General features: G+C 44.1%; 1 pseudogene; it reads right to left on the minus strand.

Moving 5' to 3' along the window:
* Positions 1–2,189: 2,189 nt before the first annotated feature.
* LOC101415047 (histone-lysine N-methyltransferase NSD2 pseudogene) lies at positions 2,190–5,153 on the minus strand (annotated as a pseudogene).
* Positions 5,154–6,748: the final 1,595 nt, after the last annotated feature.

Here is a 6,748-nt window from a genome sequence, read left to right on the forward strand (position 1 = left end):
AGCACTGCACTAGGCATTGGAGTTAGAGATTAGTAAATAACTGTCCGACAAGGAGTTTACAATCTGGTGAGGGAAAAAAGGTAAGTAAATAGGCAACTGCAGTGCAGCATGAGAAATACTATATTAGGTAGGGCTAGGTGTGCCATTGCCCTATCAATCCTATTGTATCACAACTTTTATCTTGTGGTTCTCATGCTTAAGAACTTATAACTACCTACTGTTTGGTAAATAAAGCCTACTTTTGTGTAAATAAGGGAAGGGAGATTGTTTTGTTTTATTTTTCTATTGTTTTATAGACATTAAATTCTCTTTGAGAACAAGGCTAAACTTGATCATGGGAAGAGGGTTTTAGTGTTAATTTTACTAGGTGGGGACAAATTTGGAGCAATGTGTACATTATTTAACCCTCTCTGGAGGCATTGTTCTATCATGGCTGTGTATATTACAAGATGAGAAATAGAAAATAAAGGTCAACTTTCTGCACCATAATTTGGTAAATTTAACTGAAGTAACTCTCTACCCAGAACTTTTCAGAAACTAGTGGGAAGGGGGCACATATGTGTTGTAGGCAGCACAGCTCAGCCTAGCAAAATGGCTCGGCTTGTACCGAAATGGCCTCCGGCGCTGGATAGCTCCTTCCCGCGCTACTTTCCCGCACCCGCCAACCTGAAAGCTGCTTCTCTCCCCGGCAACAAGAGCGAGCAATCTATACATTCCGTCCCCTATGCCCAGCCAATCAGTGCATGCCACACTCCCCTCAACCCCCACCCTAGCCCTTATAAGCTGTTGCACTCCCCTAATAAATCGGACCTGCGCCAGGAGCCTGCGTCTCCAGAGCGGTTACTGTGTGTTCTGTGCTCTGTTCTTCACTTACCTCGGGAGGCCGCTGTCCGGCATCTTCCCCCCGCCGCAAAGGTGGGGCTGGGGAGAGTAGCCGGAGGTCGGCGCCGACGCTGACACATATGAACAAAACATTAATAAAAAGTTTGAAGGAAGTAAGCACCCATCTCACTGGGCTCAGGTGACAAGGATTCTAAAGGCAATACCACATAGTTGCAGAGGCAGGATTTTGCAGACTCTCCACTTAGCTCTTTCATTAAGGGATAGAGCAACATTCACAGGTGACCAGAGGCTAGACTATTAAACTTCTTGGGCAAACAGAACAACAATGGGTTTCAACCTATAACCTCAAGGAAGAAGTCTTTTAATTCTACGGAACAGAGGGTCTTGTTAAGTTTCAAAGTCAAAATGGCCTCCAAGGACCTAACTTGTCCACAATATTGGAAGTCACAGCTTCAGGGGTAGGAGTAAAGGAATTATATATGTAAATAGATTAGGAAAACAATACTTTTATTATATTTTTCTACAGAACTGAAGTTTTTTATTTTTAATATTCTTCTTGGGACTTCTAGATCACCTTTCATTCAATTGTCTAGCTTATGAAACTCAACTTATGCAAGCCATAAGAGGGAGAAAAATAAAAGTAAATTTTTTCTGTTTCAATAAGCTCCTAGAAGTTCAGTGACAAATTCTTACTGTATTTGAAGGGCAAGCCCTTGCCAGGTCTAAGTTGGCCTGAGCCGCTGAGGACTCCCCGAGCTGCGAGCGACTGCCTCCGGTGACGTTGTCATCATCAGAGCACTCTGAGCGCCCGATCCCTGGGGTCAGGGTGCAAAGCCCCACAGTGGAGGCCCACCTCTGGTTCGCTGCCCTCTCCCAAAAAGTCCCTAGGCTGACACCTCTCACTACTGCTGTGCAGTTATAAAAACAGAACCACAGGAAACAAACTACAGAGAAGCCAACCCTTGAAAATGAGGTTCATGAAGGCAGCACTAAAATCGGGAATACAAAAATACCTCTGAAAATTAAGAAAAAAATTACAATTAGTCTTATCTGCATTAAAAAAAAACTTTTTGGATTTCAGGTTGTTTTTTGTTTTGTTTTTGTCAATGGCAGAGATTCCAGCTCGGACAATGAAGTCTGGATGTCATGTTACAACGATGGCAGGCAACAGCTTCAAACAGCTACGATTTGCTATCATACATTTCACATGTCCAGAAAATAGAAGAAGTAGTTTTACAACATTAGCTGTTGTAGCTCAGCACTCAGGTCTTCAAGAGGGCAAAGTTCAGGAGGACACAGTACGTGGCACAAGCTAACAGGGTATGAAGAGGAAAGCGAGGAAGGCACTAGGCCTGAGCACCAGTGACAGAGATCAGCTCTACTAGCACGCGCAGCATGCTATGGGAGGCGCATGTCTCCAGAAGAGCCCACGCGCACTGATACACAACCTCATTCTCAATTAAGGATGCAGAAGGAGATGAACTTTTGCTATTTGCTAAACCCAAGAGCTGAAGAGGCTGTTGTGGAAGCCCGGTTTCGCTTCTTCAGTGGTTTGCATGCATCAGACAGATTTTTCATTGCTGCCTGGCTCTTTAGCGAGGAGGCCGCCTCCATGGCCTTAGAGGAATTTGTTCTGGCCGTCTTGTCAGTGATGGTCTCTCTCTTCCCCAGACCGTGCCTGTCGGCTTGAGTCTCTTGCTACGCGCAGCCTCGACCTCAGAGTCCTCAGGTGGGTCCTGGGTCCGCTTTACATGGCTTCTTTTCCCTCCATTCAGGTTACCAGTGTCTTCCTAAGCGTGGGCGGAGGCCACAAGGGCAAACTTGGAGTGAGAGAGCACCTTCTGCTTGTCATTGAACGTGCCCCACTGCAAACAGAGCGGCTCTTCAACCTTCTTACTAGAAGCATCTGGGTGCTCAGCCACGATATCATCCCAAAGCTTTTGACAGAAGACCAAACACTGGGACACCACATCTCCCTTCCTGCTTCATGGGGTGGAGGTCTGGGCCTATTTTCTCCCAGGAGACCCAACTCCTCTTTTGGGGTCTGCACCTGCCGTCTTCTGACGAGGGTCATCTATCGCCCTGGGATCGCTCTCGCGGCTCTCGGCAGAGCTGCATGGTCTTGGCAGAGCTGCATGCTCTGGCTCTCCTCCTTCTCTTGACGGGAGCGCCCTCTTCTGCCCCTGACTTGGGGGCGCCAACAGCTTCTCCCTGGATGCCCCTCCTCCTGGAGACTCTGTGGCAAGGCTAGACTCCTTAGCTAGGCAAGGTTTAAGGTGAAGCTGGTCCCCCACGTAGATGAAGGTGAACTTGGCTTTCCACTCATATACTGACATGGCTGCAGCTTCTTTAGCTTGAACAATACCCATTTCCCACTGGGTCCTCAATTTTCCTGAAATAGGTTTTAATAACTTCATTTTCTCAGCTTTCATGGGTGCCTGTTTGGCACTTTCCTGTCATAATTTTTCAAACTGTCCTTCTACTTCAAAAGCTACAAGACTCTTCTCAAATATCCAAGCTCCTTCTGGGGCATCACCATCCAACTGCATTGGCCTGCACTCTTACTGATCTTTCAGTTTGGTATAGCTATGAAGTAGCAGGTCGGCAGATAGCATGCATGGCCACCGGGGGTAACCCGATGCTTTGGACCACACCAAGTCCCCAAGGCTGTACTTGAGCAGATGGTCATTTTCTCTGCCAACATTTGGACAGGACTCTTTCTTACCTGGAATCTTTTTATCAGCAGGCCCTGAGATCTGGGACAACAAAGCTGCTTGGACAAAGCCTTGCTCCAGTAAAGAGTCATACGTTATGCTTCTCTTTCTACTCCTTCTGGCCTTGTTTTCTGCTTTTTGTTCATTTTCTTCTGACTGAGACATATTTTCAAGCAGTGTTGACACAAATGGAAGATTCAAAGAATGGTTTCCCATTCATGCATGTTTGGTGATTTTCAGCTTAATTTCTTGAGAACCATTTTTGATAGGGGTAGTGTTAGGTGGTGTGCCAATTCCTTTCATTTCCTGAGACTCCAAACGCAATTTGGCATCGTGAGCGCCAGTCTCTCCATTAAACATGCGAGAAGTGAGGTCATTCAGCTTCTCACTGGAATAAAGAGGAGTGTGTTGTGACCATTAAATCTCTTCACCGCTCACTCCTTTGGCATGGGAGAAAGCTGGGCTTTCCTGAGGAACACAGAACACTTTCAATTCACCTCACAGGTCTGAGTCTTTCCATTCGCACTGCCAAGGCTCTCTGGCATCTGCTTTACCTTTGCGAATCCTATGGTTTTGTGAACCAAAGAGAATTTTTTTAATTGTTGTTGTTGTTTTTAAATTTAATATTTCAATTATCTTTTTTTAAAGTTAATAGTTCACACAAAACCTTACATTAAAAAACACAAGAGGTTCCCATATACCCCATTCCCCACCAACCATTCCATCACTTGTTTCTCCTTATTTTTTTTAATGTTACATTCAAAAAATATAAGATGTCCCCATACACCCCCAAACCCCCTCAACCCACTTCTCCCACATCAGCAACCTTTTCATCTTAGTGTGACATTCACTGCATTTGGTGAATACATTTTGGAGCACTGTTGCACCACATGGATAGTAGTTTACATTATAGTTCACACTTTCCCCCAGTTCACTCAGTGGGCCATGGCAGGACATACAATGTCCAGCATCTGTCCCTGCAGTACTACCCAGGACAGCTCCAAGTCCTGAAATTGCCCCACATCATATCTCTTCTTCCCTCTTCCTTCCCTCAGCAGCTACCTTGGGCCCTTTCTCCACATCAATGCTACAGTTTCTTCCATTACTAGTCACAATAGTTCCATAGTAGAATATCGGCATATCCACTCTAATTCATATTCTATTCCCCAGCAGTACATCAGTAAATCCACTCTAATGCATATTTTATTCTTCCATCCTGTGGACCTTAGAATGGTTGTGTCCACTCCACATCAAGAGGGGGCTTAGATTCCAGATGGATGCTGGACGCAATTCTCCTGCTTTCAGTTGTAGGCACTCTTGGCTCCCTGGTGTAGTGGTTGAACTTCTTCACCTCCCTGCTAGCTGAACGGGGTAAATTCAATAATCCAGAGGGTAGGAGTTGCAAGTCTGCTGAGGCTCAGGGCCTAGCTGTCACATGGACTGTCCAGAGATACAGGTCTCCTGAGTATACACCAACTCCAGTACCAACCACAGGTCCAGTAAAAGTGACAGAAGAGGCATATGTGGAAAGGTCATACCTGAATCCAACTCCATCACACTCAGGAATACAAATTCCAGAGTAGGGCCAGCTGACATGGCACTGAACTGTGGAGCCATCTGCCATGACCATAGAACCTGTGGGTCTCTGTAGCCCTCAGGAGAACCAGAACCTGGGATTGTATCTACTTTGGCTGTCTCTGGGACCATGCTGAGGTGTGTGTAAGCGCAACCCCTCCTAGACCTCCCGACTATTTTTTTGAAATTCATAGCCATATAAACTCATTTGTCCTTTCCATTTACCCCTTTCATTCAAGATCAAAAAGCAGTTTTTAACACCTGATATTACATGTAGACTGAGATATTCTGCTGGTCTGAGTTGACCCTTTTATTCAAGGTCTTTTTCTAGTTACATCATCAGCTGGTGCTTGGTAGTAATCCCTCGGTGCAAGGGAGGCTCATCCCCAGGAGTCATGTTCCATGCTGGGGGAAAGTTATGCATTTACATGCTGAGTTTAGCTTTACATGCCATGAAGAACTCCCTCCCAACCATGTGCCACCCATCAATAACACCCCACACCAGTGTTCCTCTCCTGTCATAGTTGAACCTCTCTGTGGTCCAAAACTTCTTCAAAAATGAAGCCTAATATATTGCCAAGTTCCATTAATAGTAAAATGGAATATAGTGTTGAATTTAAAGGTTCGATATAGAATACATAATAATTTAGAAAAATTAAATAAAGTAAAAACAAACTGGGCTGTCAAAATATGACAAAATGAAAAAGCTTGGTTTTTGACATTTTACCTTTCATCACTGCGATAGCTGTTGCCCTGTATGTACAGTGGCAAGGAAATATCTTTAATTTCTTCCTCAGTGTCTACATCATTTCTTTTTTTTTTTCCTAATTATAAAGTTTGTCTTCACAAAAGGTTTAGATCACAGTAATTCACATATACAATATAGGGTACTCCCACATATCCAACATCAAACACTTTGTCCCTTCCCCAGCAGTGATCTTTTTGTATGTTTATAATATTTTTGGTGCAGGTGATGTACAGATACTGAAAAATAGCTCTCAAACATGGTTCCATTTGGGTTTACATTATGGTTTATATTTTAGACTATACAATTTTCTAAATTTTGAGTTATCTTATGTTTGCATTATCATTTACATTTTAGCCTATACACTTTTATACATTTTTGGTGTAATTTAACATGTCCGATATCCATCATTGCATGATTCTGTGGAACACTTCCATTGTCCCAAGGTTACCCCGGTTCCATCTCTTCAATACTTCTCTCCCCCTCCCCTCAGGGCCCACAGTGAAAATCATTCTTCATTACTTGAAGGACCATATTCACAGATACTTTCAACAATGTTGAGGGCTTAACATACTCGACTGCTCTAACCCATTTGGAGGCACCAATTCTCTCGAAATACTCAATTCCCTCTGTTGGAGAACATCAGTCCTCCCCAGAATGTGGGTCTACCTTCGTTCTCTTTGTATGGGTCTCCACCCAATGATAAAACCCAACATGACAAAATGAGTACTCACACACTCCCTAGAAACCTGCCCTGTGTCAGATGTCCCCCCTTAAGCATCTTAAACAGGTAACATTCCTTATTATATTTTCTAAAGAGTTTCCTCAACATTGTAGTTTCAACCATACCTGACAATTTCCTATGTGCAAA

Source organism: Dasypus novemcinctus, chromosome X (genome assembly GCF_030445035.2).
Source record: "Dasypus novemcinctus isolate mDasNov1 chromosome X, mDasNov1.1.hap2, whole genome shotgun sequence".
Taxonomy (NCBI): domain Eukaryota; kingdom Metazoa; phylum Chordata; class Mammalia; order Cingulata; family Dasypodidae; genus Dasypus; species Dasypus novemcinctus.